Source organism: Equus caballus, chromosome 19 (genome assembly GCF_041296265.1).
Source record: "Equus caballus isolate H_3958 breed thoroughbred chromosome 19, TB-T2T, whole genome shotgun sequence".
Classification (NCBI taxonomy): Eukaryota; Metazoa; Chordata; class Mammalia; order Perissodactyla; family Equidae; genus Equus; species Equus caballus.
This window is the reverse complement of record NC_091702.1, coordinates 13,842,527-13,861,355: the sequence shown is the minus strand read 5'-3', so window position 1 is coordinate 13,861,355 and position 18,829 is coordinate 13,842,527. Positions and strand designations below refer to the sequence as shown.

The 18,829-nt window shown below is 36.0% G+C and overlaps 1 pseudogene; it reads left to right on the top strand.

The window, feature by feature from the left end:
• The window catches only part of LOC100062659 (sodium/potassium-transporting ATPase subunit beta-3 pseudogene), a 34,031-nt pseudogene extending 15,554 nt beyond the window's left edge, over positions 1–18,477 (top strand).
• The last annotated feature ends 352 nt before the right edge of the window (positions 18,478–18,829 follow it).

The following is an 18,829-nucleotide window of genomic DNA, read 5'->3' as shown; positions in this document are numbered from 1 at the left end:
GACCAATGTTTTCCGGTTTAACTGGCTCCAACGCTGGGCATTATGTCATTGCTTTCCTTTCTTTCTTTACAAATGGAATTCAAAATATACTTTTTTCCAAACAATTGTCCCTCCGCCATGCTTCCCTGGGGTTAACGGGGTCCACGGGGAGCTAAACGTCCAGCCCTGTGGTGGGAACCCTGCAGTGTCCTTCGTTTAGTCTCTGCCTTCTCACGCTCCTTCCCTTGGGTAAATTCACTCTCAGTCCACTGCAATCCGCCCTCTGCGACCAGGTTACACTAACCAGGCGGGCCAGTCCTGACCACACGGGACGGTCAGGCGGGCCTCACCGCGGAGAGCTGGCCGCCCGCGCCAGACCTGGCGCACAGCCAGTGCATTGCAGCCTCTGAAGAGACCTGCAGTCTAGAACACTCCTCTTGTCCTTTTTAAGTTATAAAATTATGAGCTTTATTTATATTTTGGTGTTTGTAAAGTGAATGGTATAAAAGATCTCATAAAATTAAAAATTTTTACCACTTCAAAAAAAATACTGTAGTACAACCTAATCCGATAAAAACTTCTAGAAAATAAAAAAGAGAAGATACATAAATAGGACATCAGATAAGTATCAAAGCATGCATGCAGTGAGTCCATGCTTATTAGAGAGTCTTCTGAATTATTGTGGTTTTCCAAGTAGTCCAGAACCCAGAAAACGATGCTCTGCCTCATGTTCAGAGTATTGGGATGGTCTGCCACTCTGCTAATTTAATTAAATGCTGTTTGGTTTAAAGATCATTATAAACCTATTTAACATGTAAGCCTAGATCCCTCCGGGATACTTGATAAAATTAATTTCCTAAAACTGCAAGTCTGAGGAAGAGAATCTCAACCATGATTCAATCACAAAGTTGCAGACACCTGGAAAAACTGAAGCAGCATTCATTTCTTTCTTTGTTCCTTTAACAGATTTTCTTTGCTGCATGCTCTGTCAAGCATTCTGCTAGGCGCTGGATTACCAGGTGAACGAAGACAGCCTAATCGCCTGCTCCAATAGTTTATGCATTTGTAATGAGAGAAGACGTCATCTAATCAATTAACAAGAAAGAGATTCTAGTCCAAGGTTCTCAAACTTGAGTGCACACTGTAATTACTTGGAGAGCTTTAAAATTTATCCATGCTGGTGTCCCTCCTCTAGAGATTCTTGGGTAAGTCCCATGTGTTTGGATTTTTCAAAACCCCCATATGACTCAGATGTGCAAGCACAATGGAGAACCATTTGCCTAGAATATTATGTTAACCAGAGAGTTAAAGTTGGAAAATGTGATAGAATTGTCAATTTCTGCATTTCTAAAGCCTACTGGATGTCCCAAGCATCACCTTAAAATATGATCAAGGCTTCTTGGAATTGAAAGTGTCTAAACTTTATTAAAGCAGAGATGCAATTTAATGGAAATGCAAAGATATCTGAAGGAAGATTAAAGACTCTAAAGATGCCTTGCAAAAGATAAAAGAAATTTCTGAAAATCCTGAGAAAGAAATTGAGAATTGGAAAAACCCACACGTCCAAGAAAAACATATGAGCTACAAATGATTGAAGGAAGGAATTGGAGATGACTATCAGAATTTTAGTAAAGACTGAATAAGGTAGAAGAGGAGATTAAAATGCTATGGATAGACTGAAGAGAGTTTGAGTGACCAAAATATTGGATTAAATTTTTGTAGCTCTCTTTATCATCTGTCTGGATCAATGCAGACAATTTATAGATCTCCTTTCTCGTATTTATATTGGTAGATTCCTCAGTTCACTTTACTTCTTGGCAGTATTCCTAGTGTTATTAAACTATATATATCAAACTCCATTATGCAACTCATCTCAGTTGGACATCGTAGTGTTGGTGTGAGACGAAAACCAAACTTTCCCCTGGGTTGCATCTGGGACAGAAGATTGATTTTTATTAGAGATTTGACATAATAAATCAAGTTTCTGCCCCTTTTATTTCTCTTTCTTATTCATTGAACTTTAAGATCCAAATGAGTGAGATGAGTATTATTTCAAAGTCATTATGAGCCAAAGCAGGGCAGTATCGTGTACAACCATTAGGAGCATGGGCTCTAGAGCAAGGTTTGTAACTCAAGGGTGTGCCCTGAATTCTGCCGTTTATGGGCTCTGTGAACTCCAGGTCATGAATAAATTAATCTTCCTCTGTGGATTCCAGGTTCACAGCAGTAGAAATAAAGCAGTAAAACCAATTCTATCTTTTTAAAAATTATTCACAGTAAATTCTACCAGGATGGTTTTACAATTGTTTTATGAAAGTATTTGATTTAGGAAATTCCCACACAAATCCAATGGAGACCCAAAAATATTAAGGATGCAACTTAAATTATAAAATGCACAGTTAAAATAGGATATAATGCCATTTGGTTTATTGCAACTCACTATATTTTCATAGTCCACAGTTCCATAATTTAAATGGGAAAATATTAACTGGTCAATGTAAAACCAGTTATTTAAGATTTCAGTGACTGATTTAACAAAGGCTCTACAATTAACTTTATAATAATCCATTTGCTAAAATGGTCAATATATTAAAACAGGTAGACATAATAAGCAACCAACTCAATTGTTCAGCATGTGGCCACCACAGTAGAGTTACAATGAGTTGGCGGAATTATTGGTGATGTCTCCAGGCTCATATGGATAATTTTTATTCATTGGTGGACTTCCTTTACTCTGTAGTTTATAAGAACAACTGTGGTTAATTGTAAATGAATAAACTCTTTCTATGATAGAAACTTACGCATTTCCCCCAAAGCCTTTCTTTAAAAATGATTACATATTGATTAAATAAAGTAAAAAAAAAGTTACCTAAAAATATCACATAGTCCTGGTGTTATCTTCCAGCTGGTGCTAATGAAAATAAATGTGTCAGTCTTAACACTATTCAGATCCTTATCCGTATCAGTTGCTTATTGCTTTCCATGCCTCATCATAATTCCCACTGAAACAAATCAGAGATTTTGTTAACACATTACAGAGTCAGATCTTTTTCATTTTGAGAAGAATTCCCTTTTGCTTTGTTTCTAAGACAGTTTGCTTTCCTCCAGTCTCAGCTCTTGACATCTCTGGGAGGACATCTCTGTACTGGGTACTTTCTTCCTATTCACGAGTTTAGTTGATCCACTCCTTGTCATAAAGTTAGTAAATGCAGGGCGAGGATTTTACCTTAAGTCCCCTGACACTGAATCCATCACTATTCCAATCTACCAAGTGACTTACTTGCACTTTTGTATTAATGAAAATAATAAACTGATTTAATTTCCCACTTAAAAAATATTTTAAATAGAAATGGGAATTCATAAAGCACATCCTTAACCAGAAATATTGGGGAGTACTGGTTTCCTTGCTAATCGAGGTCTTTCTCTCTCTCAACTGTACCAGGTTTTAACAACTTAAAGTCCAGTTCTTGGATAACTTACATAATAGCAACCTTGGAAAGAGGCTTTTTGGTGAAAACATACACTTGAGTTATAATAGAGCAATCATGTTCTGAATTAGAGTTTTTATTTTATAGTCTTAGGTAACGTTAGGTTTAAACTCACAATCTAGTCCTATTTAAATACTGGAGTGCAAGTTACAGATTGTGTCAGAGCTGCTTTTTTTCTTGAATCTAGTGAGTAATTTGTTCAAGGCCCCAGATGTATAAAAATTACTTAACAGTCACAATGTCCTAATGGCTTTTCCCTCAGGGAACAGACTTAGGACTGCGTGGCTCATTACAAGTCCTCAGAGCTTCTATCCTCCCAGCAGGACAACATTCAGCAAAATTTGCAAACAAGCTAAGCCCTTCCAAATATTTGTCATTGGTTAATAAATTATGTTGGTTACTATCATATCTAATAAAATATTTATTTCAAACATCAGGAGGCATGATTTCAGCTAAGACTTTAGTTAAAAATCTATGGGTCAGTAGCTTGATATATCCTCTTTAATCAAAAAGAATCATGAATTGAGTCATATGCAGTAGGACACAGGTTGAAAACTTGCAGTGAAAGTATCTTAATTTGTCCTGCCCTCATGCTATTAACCTAATTACCATACAATTTAAAGGTAATAATAAATACAGGCTTAAATGAGATCAGACTAAAGTGTGGGCAATTATGCCAAGAACTTTTATAGAAAACACAATGAGTTTTATCAATTCATTTCAATTCTATTTGACTTCCTCTGAAACTCTCAAGTTAAAGAGAATAGAATTTTTGATACAATCACAATAAGATGATAATGTAAATCACCCCCTGCCTTGTTGCCATATTATAGTCCTTTTGAAGAGAAATTCCTAGCACAGTTGGAGGTGCAGGTCATGCAATATCACAGAGGTGTATTAGCAGAGAAGTGATAAGATTTATTCCCTGAACAATAAAGCTTTAGGACCTTATTTACACATCAGCAGAATACCAGGCTTTATTTTCTGTATATCTCACTTTAACTGAAAGCTTTGTTTGATTTCAAAGAAAATCTGTACTTGGTAATTAAGAATATGCATGAACATACTCAGTACTTTTAGTCTGAGGACAACTCTGTTAGACATAGAATTACAGAGCGTGTGTTTTTTATGGACATCAGCAAATAAAGATAGTGTGGGTTCAACTGCATTTCTTTCCTACAAAATCAGGCTGTTTTCGTATGATTGTCTCAATTTGAAAATGTGTGGAGCTCTTAAGAATCACATGAGAAAGTATGCTGATGCATTTTTAAGTGAAATAATTGGAATTAATACAATAATTTGGAAAAATCAATATAACTAATTGAGATCCAGACAAGGGAATTTAAAAGGTCTGGGGAAAGTACTTTGAAAAGAAGTAGAGTTTTCCAGACCATAATTCACTTTAATTTACAGAGCTAGTAGTAACATGACTCCCCTTCTGACATCATTAGATCCACAACACATTTTGAGTTAGTACTTTAACATCCAGCATTTAATTGGAAGTCATTATCGCGCTACATACTACTAGCAAACAAATCCATGAAAAATTTTGGAAATTCTGAATGGGCAACTACTATATAGGACACTTAAAAATAAGGCTAATATCAAAAGAGAATGTCAAACATCAAATAAAGTGTATTTGAAAAACAAAGTTATCCCCTCTTTTATGGTTCAATTTTCCTAAAATGGTAATATAATCTCTAAACATTTTAGAAGTTGTAAATAAGCAGTTATAAGTGAACTAGACTTGTTTGTTTAAAGTCAATTAATTAGTGGAATATAAGGGTTTCTTTCTCTGAATTATAAAATAAGATTGCTCTTCTACGGCAACTCGATTAGTCTGCTACTGCCATGTAACAAATTTCACACATTTAGAAGATTAAAAACAATGCTTATTTCTTCTCTCACAGTTTCCGCAGATCAGAAGTCCAGGCATTGAAGAGCACAAGGTCTCAGAAGACTGAAATCAAGGTGTCACTGGGGTGTGTTCACATCTGGAACTTGAGGCCCTCTTCCAAGCATATTCAGCTTGTTGGCAGAATTCAGTTTCTCTTAAGACTGAAGTCCCTGTTTTCTTGCTGGTTGTGGACTGGGAGTCATTCTCATTTCCTAGAGGCTGCTGTCAGGTCCTGGCCCTCTCAAAACATGGCAGTTTACTTCTGCAAGACCAGCAGGAGAGTCTCTCTCATACTTCTAATCTCTTCCTTCAGAGGGGGTCCAGTTCCTTTTAGGGACTCATATTCACAAACAATAATTTCCCGATTTTTGCCCAATAAGCTCCCTTTTGATAAACTCAAAGTCAACTAATTTTAGAACTTAACTATATATATCTGAAAATCTTTTTACTTTTGTCCTGTAATATAATTTAATCATGGGAGTAAATCCATCATATTCCCCATCCTGCCCACACAGAAGGGAAGGCGATTATATGGGGGATATGAGTCAAGAGGGAAGAGTCTTGGGGGCTGTCTCAGAACTCTCCCTGCTACAGAAATGTATGATGCTCTTATTGGAAAATTGTGCAGATATTAAAGTGTCCTTAATCATTCATTCTTGTGGTTAGAAAAAAACATGTTTTTTGAAAAATGGAGAAACTGTCTTCTTTTCTGTTCTGCACAACAGGTGTTAAAAGACTTCCTTTTAACAAGGGGATTTCAAAGTTATCGATTTTGTCTATCTTTAGGTATATAGAGATGGTAGGTAACAGAGTCGTCCAGGATAACTAAGCTGAGTAATGGCAGAACTAGGATTGCCCCCATATCTCTAATATCTACCAATTTTCTTATGGGCATTTCATCATTCTTCTTATTGCATGAACAGACGCTGAATTTTATTGCGTGCATTTTCTGCATCTATAGAGATACTTTTTTCCACTTTATTTTGTTAACGTGCCTAGTTTCACTGATAGATTTTCAAATGTTTTGGCCACCTTATATTCTTATTTTTTTGGCATTTTGGAAGATTTTCTCTTTACCTTTGATTTTCAGCAGTTTTGTTCTGATATTTCTTCATGGATTTCTTTTTATTCATCCCATTTGATGTTTGTTGAGTTCCTAGATTCTATCATTGATTTTTTTCATCAATTTTGGAAAATTCTCAGCCAGTATCTCTTTAAGTATGACTTTGTCCCATTCTCTCACTCTTCTCCTTCCCTGAATCCAATTAAACGTATTTTAGATTTTCCTGATGTATTTTCTACATCTCTTACCTCTCTTCTCTATTTTCCTCTGTATTTCTGTGAATTTTCCTCTCACCTACTGTATGTTCACTAATTTCTTTCAGCATGTCATATCTGCTAGTAAATGTGTCCGATGAGTGTGTCTGTGTTAGATCTGCATACAGGAAAATACACACATCTTTAATGTGCAAATTGATAAGGTTTGTCAAATTTATACATCCTTACAATGAAAATTCACACATAAAATATTTTCCATCATACAGGAAAGTTTTCACATGCTCCCCTCTAGTCAATCTCCACTCTCATGGTCATTCAGTTTTGGTTTCTATCATCGTATGTTAGTTTACCTGTTTTTACATATTATATAAAATAAGCCATATAGTAAACACTCTTTATGTCTTCTCTCTTTTGCTCAAAATAGTTTTGTGATTCATCCTTGCTGTCACATCATCATTAGTTCATTCTTTCTTTGCTAAATAGTATTCCTTTGTATGAATATGCCACAACTTAGTTATCTATTCTCTTGGTAAACGGATATTTTGGTTTTTTTCAGTTTTTAGCCATTATGAAAGGATGTCTATAAATACTTTTGTTTGTCATATTGTAGATATAAGTCTTCATTTCTCTTCAGTAAAGTATACATTGTGAAATTGCTAGGTTATAGGGTAAGTGCGTGGTTAGTGTTATGAGAAACCACTTTTCCAAGGTGGTTATAATATTTTACATTCCCTCCAATAATATATGAGAATTCTAGTTTCTCTGCATCCTTCCAGAATTTGGTACTGCCATTCATTCTTCGTCATTCTAGTGGGTGCGAGGTGATATATCATCATGATGGGGTCAACTTACACTTCTCTGATTAGGAATCATTGCGAGCAGTTGACTTCTTTGGTGAAGAGTTTATTCAAATAGCCTATTTTGTCAATTGGGGTGTTTGTCTTCTTACCATAAAATTATAAAAGTTCTTTTATGTGTTCTAGATGTAAGTTCTTTGTCAGAGATAAGCATTGCATTTTTTTCTCCCAGTATGTGACTTACCTTTTCATTTCTAAAAGTTCCTTTTGAGTAACAAAAGTTTATAATTTTGATTGTTTTTTTTCCTATGGTAAATGTTTTTAAGTCTTGTCTAAAAAATTTCTGTCTTTCCAAAGATTTTGAAGATATTATAAAATGTCATCAAGAAGTTTTAGATCTAATTTAGGATTTTACATATAGAACTGTAATGTACCTCAAATTAAAGGTTAAAATTTAGGGTTTTTTCCATTTATGTTGACTCTGTTAATTCATGATGATGGTGTATATCTCTATTTATTTTATTTAGATACTTCCATTCATGTTTTGTACAGGTCTAAAATCACATTTTGTTTTGTTTCTTACAGAATTTTGATATTTTTTATGCTACTAAGTATTTTATTTTATTTCCAAATTGTTTGCAGCTATAGAAACACATATGATTGTTGAAGTTGATCTTGAATCCTACAAACTTGCTAACTTCATTTATAGTTTGAATAGCGTTCTTTTTCTTAGATTCCATAAGATAGCCCACGTTAACAATCAAGTCATCTCTGAACGGATTTTCCCTTCTTTGTTTCCAATATTTATGCCTGTTTTTCTTTTGTTGCCTTCAGCACATCATTGAATAGATGTGGGTGGTGAGAGCAGATGTTCTGGATTTGTTGTTGCCAGGCTTAGGGAGATGCTTTCAACATTAAGTGTAATTTTAAATGTAGGATTCTAAAGTCATAAAATTATTTTCCAAGCAAAAGTAGCATATTTATTCATTCACTCAATAAATCGGTCATTAATTTAATATCCAAGGCAGATACAGAGACAGAAAAAGCTCTTGTCCTCTGGAGGTTGTAGATGGTTTAAAGGCAAGAGTTGGGCACAGATAATAAGTAAATAAATAAGAAAAACTATGTTTTAGGGAATTACTAGTGTCAACAGTAATTGAGTACTTTTTCACAATTACATGACAACTTGATTTTTTTCAGTGGTATTTTCTCTCTACCCAAATGCTGCCCTTTTCCTATGAGATCCATGTAGCTAAGAGTCTTTTCTATTTCTGTGTCTGACTTGTATATTTAATAAATGACTGAGTGAGTTATAACAGTGATTGAATAAATAACTGAATAATTTCCTTTGTTTGGAAAATAACTTTATGACTTGAGAAATAATATTTATTTTTCAAGAAATAGTTAAAATATTTTCCATCTCTTTGGAAAGCTTTATCTGAGGAGGCATTACTAGCCACTCATCCTTAACAGAATACCTATTTTGCACCATCTATCACATTGCATTACAGTTTTGTAAATGCCTACTTACCAGATTCTGAGGTCTTTGAAGTTTGAAACTAGGTGGTGCTTGAGAAATAGTTGGTATTCCATAAATGCATATTTAATGAGTGAGTATATTAAAAACTATAGACATTGTTGATCCACTGAGCAAAATATTCAAGAAATTCTACATTTTATTATGCTTAAATACCAGCAATTTAGTATTTGTCAGGTTTGCTGTATTATGTCAGGATCTCATTTCATGATAAAAATGGAATTTTATAGTGTGTATGTCAGGGAACATTATTTTCCATTTGATAAGGACACTGATAAGGACATTTAGAGACAATAACTTTTCTTTCTATTAATCCCGTCATTCTATCAGGAGCCTAAGGCACTGACATATATTACAAAACAATAGGTCATGGAGAAAAGCACTTTAAAACTTTCATTGTGAATATATAAGTTAAATTGATTTATACATACAAGTGACAACTTGGTCCTGAAAATAGATGGATGATGTGTTCACAATTTTATAGCTAAAGAAACTGAAAGCTGTGCCCACACTCGACATCTATGCAATGGCACTCTGTTCGTTCACAAAGCTGTTGTGGAGGAGAGCAAGACTGTATAACCAAATATCCAAAATGTCCAAATATTAAGCTTCTACTAAAATAAACCTCTGGATAAAAAAAAAAGCCTCCTGATTTTGTTCAGGGCACTAGGAATGACATCAGAGTATCACATGTTCATCTGTAGTTTCTGTATATTTAAAAATAATCAGAAGTCAAATTCAATATGGAAGCAATATGGTTTTCATTTATTTAAAACAGGCTGTCACTATTTATTTTTAAAATCTGCTGTTTCTTCTTTTAATCCAATATTTTCTCTATACTCTGAATAAATTTTTGATTAAATTTCCAAATTAATAATTTCTACTTCATATTTTCTCCTATATCCAAAACAAACATCCAGCATAAATGGAAATTTGAAGATTCAGAATTTAACCACACTTGACCAAACTTCAATCTGAAATTTAGACAATCCCTAAATTTTCATTTATTTTGTGCGCTTGCATTAATGACTGGAATACATTTACCCCAACTTGAATGTCTGTGCTCTGTTTGAAATACTACTGTTGGCAGAAATCTTTTATAATGAACTTTTTAAAAATATATTTGCAGTCACAAACCTAAGAATTCGAGAATAGAAAGAAGAGACAATAAAAAGGCACTGTTAATTGAAATAGAATCAGTCATCTTCTACTGAAACTGAAAGGTCTGGAAAAAGAACTCTATACAGGTGATTCACTTAAGCATAAACAAGAATACGGGCAGGTACATGATAAAAGAGATGACGACTGAAAATATGGTGATTACTGATACAGACATTCAGGATTGTTGGGAAGAAGGACAACAATGGAATCTCTTAAGCAGCTCTTGAATCATATGAAATTACTAACATTTGATTTTTTTAGTCTAATAACACAGCAATTTCATATGGTTCAAACTAATACTATTTGCCACGCACTGTGGTAGTTATTTTGCATTAGTAACTGATCTATAACAAGCTACAGAAACCTCTGAATACGAATAAGATCACATTAACATTTATCATTGCGCTAAATATTTCCCAGGAACAAAATTGCTCAACGGCCAACTCCCATGTGACTCCTCAAATGGAGAGGCTCTGCGCCAAGTATTGGAGAGAAAGTGGATTCTTATACATTGCCGGTGGGAGTGTAAAGTGGTTGACCCTCTTAGGAAAACATTTGATGTTGTCATATAAAGTCAATCATTTACATGTCCTAAAACCCAGCAATACCATCCCCAGATATATGGTCAAGGAAAACTCTTGCGTAGGTATTAAAGAGGACATAATAAAAAAAAAATGTTTATAATAGCAAAATCCTTGCATGAATCTTAATACGCACTGACAGGCGAATGGATTAATAAATTGCAGTATATTTATATTGAAGTATTTTATAGGAGTAAAATTATAGCTACATGGAACAATATTAATGAAATAGCAATAGACATTAGAATGACAAACCCTCCCTAATATTACATAGAATACGACAGCCTTTTAATAAACTTAAATTTTTATTAAAAGTCTTTTTAAAAATGTTAAAATAAGAAAAGTGATAAAATTACACATAGAAAGAAGGGGAATATTGAACATAAGATTTAGGATAATGGTTACTTTGGAATGGGGCTTTGGTCAGGGGGTACATACTGGTAGATCTAAGATGTTATCAACGGTCCAGGTTTTGTTTTCAGTTGTCTCGTAGATGTTTATTATATTATTATAGATAAGTAAATACATAAAGAAAAGATTTCCCATGGATAAATTATGAGAGTGTGTCATAAAGCAAACAGTGTAATTAATCCAATTGAATAAATATGTGGTTCAAAATAAGGAAATAAATGAATGATAAAGTTAAACCTCTGGGAGTTGAGAAATATTATTACCATTTACAAATGAGAAAACCAAGATACAGGCAAGTTCATGAAGGTATTACTAGTTAGATGTATCCGTCATGCAAACTACTTTACAAAAGGCGTGCCTGATGGCGTTTTTGATGGGTGACGTGAGATCCTGTCGTGCCACAGCATATCTAATCTATCATCCGGCAAGACGCAAGAAAATGTGTGTCATTAGAGAGCATTTCTGAATTCTGGCTTTGTTTTCAGAAAGTTCTCTGCCCTTGGTGAGCCAGTTGCATGTGGAGGACCCTGTGGGTACGCTCTCGCAGCTCCAGCCACAGTGGCCTTGCTCTGCTCTGCCCTCTGCCTGGCATGTGCTTCCCAAAGGTTCTCCTAGATTTTCCTCCATGAATTCGGCTCTATCCCACACCCTCTTTAAAAGGTCTAACTGAGCTCACGAAACAAAACAGCAACCCACCCCACCCCCACCTTGTCACTATCTATCCAGTTGCTCTATTTTTCAACCCCTGTTTTCTTTTACTAAATTTCTTCAATTTTGTACTTTATCACCTATTTATGTAATTGTTCAACTGTTTAACTTTTAATCTTATTACTATTTAAAATGTAAACATCCTAACTTTACATTACTTATTCTTGAAGGTAGTACAATTTTACTTAGATTGGTTGATAACAGAAGGCTCTTTTTAAGTTGCATTTTAAGACATTATTTTTGCCTTATTTACATATGCTCATGGGAATATATAAAAATGGGGCTCTATATCTTTGGTTCTCTGATGAAAATCTTACACAGTAAAGAATTTGAACCAGGGGAACTTAATCCTCTAAACTTGTATATTTAGCAGCAAAGTCTTCATCATTGTTTTCCTGGACAAGCACTCCTGCCCAGTGATTTGTAGATTTCAAGAAAGTAGCTTTGCTGTGTGTTGCCTTGCCCACAAACCATAGCATTTTATCACTATTTGAAGAAGCACCAGGAGAAATAGTTGGCCCTACAAATAGCTATTGTGTTATTTATATGTGCATCAGTTTGAGGCAAATATTGAACTAGGAGTATCATCATTTATCATGGAAATTATGACACTTGAAAGATTGTTCTCTGGTTTTGCCCTTTGCTCTAAAGCTTTCTCACCAACTTCAACACACTGCAGGAACTCATTGAAATATTTTATACTAACTTGAATTTAGCTTTGCTGTGTTGCTTCATTAGGAGCAATAATGAGGCTTGAAGAATGACACTTGCTAATGGAATAAAAATACTACAGGACAACAACAGCAGGTCCCTCTATCCCTCCCTCCTGATAGGGCAATAAACACCGTTTTAAGGTTTTAACAAGCAGGAGGACAGCATATATGCATTGGCTCAAGTTTCTGCTGTGCTGTTTCTATTATTGGTAAGGACAGCTTGCTGTTCAAACTGCATTTTATCCAGTCAGCATCATCCATAATACAAATTGCCTAAATTTTAGTAGCTGAAATGTGTACAGTCTAGGGTATAGGACACAAAATGTACATTCCTTATCAATGCTGAAACCAGCTATGACACATATCTGAGTTCTAGTTTCTCTTGAAGAATACTTGTTTAGGAAATTAGGGAGACTTCGTTCACCTTACTGTGCCAAATATAGCTTATATTTGTATAATCTGTTGCCTGTTTAGACTCCTTTCCCAAAAACATTGATCACATTTATAGGAGAGCTTGAATTTTTACAAAGAATTAAACCTCACATCTAGGCGCAGAAATTCCGAGCTGGAAATAAATTTAAGTGATTTAGTTCAACTCTTTTTATAGAGTAGGAAGCTGTATCATTTTATTTTCAAAATGGAATTGATCTGAAATAATAACCTCAGGTGACTAGAAAATGTATTTTCTCTTCAGTCAGTTAAACACATACATGATCAAAGAAAACTGAGATATATTACATATTCTGAAGTTTAACACCCCTCTGAGCTATTCACAGGAATATTGTAATTCTAACAAGTTTTGTGATCATTACATCTCAGTCTTGTCAACATTTCTGTTGCTCTGTCTCATACACGTGGATAAATGCCAAGTAAATATCATGTTTAAAGGAAAGAAATATGGAAATATTTGACTGATTTCAGATCATATGTGGAATATTGAGATCATTTAACAGTAATTTAAGCTGGTTGTAATCAGATAAGAAAGTATATCAGCAATTTAATTGGCTCTAGTGAGTTAGAATGGATTTTCTGTGCAAGGTTGTTAAGCTGTACTACTAACAATGGACCAGTGCTATCCCAGCCCTTTCTTTCTTTAGAGAGAGGACTTGCCAAATGAAAAGTAATAGAGAGGGCCTGCCAGGATTTATATAGAATTGCAGGACATTAGGTTTCTGGCTTTTGTTTGTCTATATGCTTTGTTTATCAAAAATGTAAATCCTCACATGGTTTTATCAAACATCATTTAACATGAATTACCCTAAAACATTTTGATCCCTTGCAGGCCTTGGAAAAGCCTAAGTAGGTAACAATTAGATCATATTTTCAGATCTATGCATGCTGCTAATAGAAGAGATCCAAATATGTGTTTCACCTTCAAAGGAATATACAGACACCAATGTCAAGGAGCTAGGTATCAGTAGTTAACAAAATGTAGCAATCGGCATTGTTTGAACATACTGTAAATAAAAATGCGTATGCACACATATACATGTAATACACAAAGTGTATGTACACACACAGGCTGACCAAAACAGTACATAAATGCAAACCAAAAGGATGAGCAGAGATACTGCTAGTGGTGGCCAACGGGAAGATAAGTCTCAGCCCAATTTAAGATCCTGGGAAATATTCGGTGAAGGGATGAATACAATTATGGAAGAAGGAGAAAAATTGTGAAACACTGCCACAAAAGCACGTCCAAGAAGGGCAGAACCACAGAAGATAGCAGGGGGCTATGTCAAAAGAGGAGGGCTTACATTCAAACAGCCCTAGGTTTGAATCTTGACTCAGCCGCTTAGCTGTGACATTTTTGACATGTTTCCAAGAGTCTGAACCTTGGTGTCTCTCCCAGCTGGGGCTGCCATAACAAAATACCATAGACTGGGTGGCTTAAACAACAGAAACTGATTTCACACAGTTCTGGAGGCTTGGAAGTCTAAGATCAACATGCTGGCTCAACCAGGGCCAATGCAAGTTCTCATCCCGGCTTGTTGATGGCTCTTTCTGGCTGTGTTCTCAGAGGATTCTCCCTTGAGGCATATGAGGGGAGAGAGAGAGAAAGAAAGAGAGAGAGAGATCTCTTCCTGTTTTTATAAGAGCATTAATGCCATCATGAGGGACTCACCCTACCTAATCTAAGCCTAATTACCTCCCAAAGGCCCTATCTCCAAATACTGTCACATTGGGTGGTAGGACTTCAGCATATAAATTTGGGTGGGGGGACACAAACATTGAGTCTATAACAGTATCCTCCTTTGCAAATGGCATGAAGCCAACCTTGCTTGAATTTGTGAGGATAAAAACACCATGAACCTGGTGATGCTGTGGTGGTGCTGCTGCTGCAGTTTTTGACCATCTAGTGAAGGAGTCAACAACTGATCCGAACAAAATAGCCCCTATTGGCTGAGGTGCAAGGCCAAGAACACTCCCAAATTCCAACGGAATGTGCTGTAAGATGTATAAAGAACTTGCATAAGAGGAGCTGACAAATGGTTTTGAACTCTTAGCTCACCATCCATTTTGAGGATATGTAAGGGGTAGATAGAAAATTGAGGGTGCAGTTAATGAGACAAGCAGAATTACAATGGTAGAAATTGTTGGAGTGTTGTGGGATTTCTCATCCTCACCAGCTTAAACAAAATGAGGAGAGTCTCATGAGAACCACTAGGAAAGCTTCCTATATATCCCCAGTTACTGCAGACCACAGAAGTGAGTCTGAAACGCAGCCAAAAAATATAATGATAAAAGAATATCATTATTTGCTTGAAGTGGCAGAATAGACCGCAGGGCAAAAGTACATTCCCCTTGGGTCAGATGTGGGCTGCAAGAGAGGCTCCATGAGTGCCCTGTTAGACACAAATCTGAGTCAGGGTAGGGGTGGCATAAAGCTCAGCTGGAGAAGACTTTAACAGCATAGCTGCAGTTGGACCTTGTCAGGGTAGGAGGGGGGATTCTCTGAAAAACACAAAGAAAATCATTTCAAGAAAGCAGTCAGCATTGAATATCTGCCAGGTCGAGAGAAGGCCAATAGCAGATCGAATAGAATTAAACTGTCCTCACCCCAAACCACCTCTCCTCCGATTAAATCCTTGATGGAGGCTGCGGGATCAGAAGATGAGGCTAGGGAATAGGGGAGAAATTGGCAAAGGAGGAAATAACTGACATTTTCTTATTACCAAGTACACATTTCCAGACCTGCAGCGGCATTCAGTGGGAGCTGGAGAGAAGCTTTGACACAACTGAGGTTCAGAGTTCTGATTATTATACTAACTCGTGATTTTACCTCATTAAATGGAACTATTTTGAGGCATGGAAGTACCTGAGGACTTACCCATGAATTTATCCCAGAAGCACACAGAATCAGGCTAATGAGTAAGTCTGAAGAGCCTGGGAAAAGAAAGTTGCTTTATGACTTGCATATGGAGACCAATATGTTTAATGAAATGGTTACATTACTGCACAGTGATTAATATTAATACTTCTATATTAAACAGTTTATGTATTCTTTTTATAATTTCAGGAAATGTTATATACTTTACAAAAATATTCCCATCTTCTAAAATTAAGATGAACTTTTCAAGGTTTTAGTATATAAGCATATTGTGCAAACTCTATTTAGGTAGTAATTTTACCCTATTGCCTCCATTCCCAAAAGTTAGGTATTATTGTCTCTGGGCATATCTTCCCAATCTTTAAAGAATACGCTATTCAAGGGTCCAAAAAAATGCAGATTTTCATTAAGTATCTAATATTCTACTGGGCTTTGAGATCCACATAAGTGGATGTGCAAGTCTTTGAGCCTCGTTCTACTTGCATTTATGATGCTTCCCGAGAACGAACCCCTCACAGGAATATCAATTATTAAAGAAATGTCTTCAGTATAGCAGTTAATCAGTAAGGCAGCCAACAAATAAAGCAACCCCAGGGATATGTTCTTCCAGGCTCCTGTCTCAAGCCCAAGGTATTTATCCGGTTTACAGAGCAGCTGTTGTCAGTGTCACTCAGAACAAAGCAATCAAGACACCGGAATTCTTTGAACTGATTCGATTGCCTTTTCTGAGTATGACAGAGAAACAGTATTTGTTTTCTTTAGTGTTAAAAATACGAAGAGAAAAATAGGCATCGATCTAGGTTCTACTTCTTTGAAAGTGGTTTTTTCATAAAGTTTATGTTTTTATCTTTAAAAATAAGACTGTCTACAGATATATTACGCCCCTTTAAATAAAATTTTTGTCATCAGTAAGGCCCCCCTTTGACTCTGTACTCATCTTTAAGGTTATGTAAGGAACGTAGAGACTTCAACGTTGCTGGTAAGTGTGAACAGACCTACTAAAATAACATTTTGGAATATATTGGTTTGGATTTAAAATTATTGCCAATTATAATAAACATACACAAATAATTGCTTTTTCATTATTTTCTCTATACTATGGATAAAATGTAAATTTTAAAACTGAATTTTAGAAATTATTGAAAAACTGAATTTTAAATGTGATAATAGCATTCACTCTGCAATAGGTTCTAGAGATTTATACATGGATTTATAAAACCTGTGACTTGGAAGGTTGTTAAAATGTTTAGCCACTGAATATTATTTAATATTTAAAAATCATATAATGTCATAACAGAATAATGCAGATCGTCATTTTTAAGAGGGCAGGAATTTCTCTCTCTATTTTTCCTAATGTGTTCCTAGGACTTAGAGTAGTGGCTGGCCTTAATGGTGCTCAAAAGATATTTGTTGAATGAATGAAAAAAGAAAATCATAACTGTGTTGGTATCAAGTACTAGTAAATAACACTGGCTTTGGAGTCAGAAAACGGTTTATAACCTAGCTCAGCCATTAACTATTTTTATTACTTAAGGAAAGATAATTAATCTGGAGCTCAGTTCCATCAACTCTAGAATGGTAAACATCACCTAATTTATGGTGTCATTTGATTGGAGCGCCTGGCACGTGGATCAGCGTTAAAAGGTACATGTGGAGGCAGTTGGAGAGCACTCTGCAGTGAAGACGTGTCCTCAGCCCGGCCATCCTTCCGCCACCATCCCGGCTTCGCCGCTTGAACTTGGACGTGCCTGTGTCCTCGCCGCCTCCATCCGCGTGGCCACTGCTCCCCCCGCCTCAGCACATACACCAGGACAGAAAAGAAACGTCCTTTAACCAGAGCCTGGCTAAGTGGAAGTGCTTTATCTGCAATGCAACCCCTGGAGAGTTCCTGGGGCACACCGCCAAGAGCTGGGGTTTGATCTTGATCTTGTGCCTAGTGTTTTATGGGTTCCTGGCTGCACTCTTTTCGTTCTAATGTGGGCTACACTTCGGACTGTGAACGATGAGGTTCCAAAATATCATGATCAGATTGCTAGTCTAGAATTAGGGCTTTTCAAAAAACAGCGAGTGCCTTAGAATACATGTTCAGTGTGTCTGACCCAAATTCCTATAAAGGGTACATAGAAGACATTTGAAAGTTTCTAAAGCCATGTGATTTAGAAGGACAGAAGAAGCACACAGTCTGTCCTGATGCAGCACTTTTTGAACAGAAAAGTCCAATTTATGTTGCACGTCAGTCTCCTGTTTTCTTACTTGAAGAATGCAGTGGTGTGCATGATCCTGATTTTGGCTCTTCAAAAAGGAAGCCCTTGTATTCTTGTAAAAATAAACAGAATAAGTAGATTAAAGCCTCAAGGAAAACTAAGGATAGCAGTGGTTCAAAAATGAAAATACAGCAGTTCTATCAACTTATCCTCCCAGTGAAATTGTGAACAAAGTAATTTCCATATTGTGGAAAAAACCTGCATGTTAGGTCTACAGCCATTAGGTTGCTATACACACTGTCTTTGAGCCTAACAGTAGTGGGAGAGAAATAACAGTAGAATGCTGAATTGATGGATCATTCAAAATGAAAAACCAAGATGATGGTGACTAGTTTTTAGGACTAGTTGTGTTCAATATCACAGTGGGTGCGTAGTATGAGTAGGATATCTCCACAGAGTAAGTCTTGTATTGTCTGTCTGCATTTTGTATCAAGTTTGATCTGCCTTTCTAGAATTATGCGACTACATTGGCAAAAGATGGGGTGGTACATGACAATGGGGCAACATCGTAACGTGCTTCCAGACCATGGCGTTTGATGTCTTCTGAAGTAACTACTTGTTACCTCTGCTGCCTCTTGAACCGGCATACACTCACCAGATACAGACGGTGAACACCTGATTCTGAACACGTAGAGGGTCTTGCCCTATTTTTATGTGGTTTAATTGCCAAGTATCTAAAGCTTA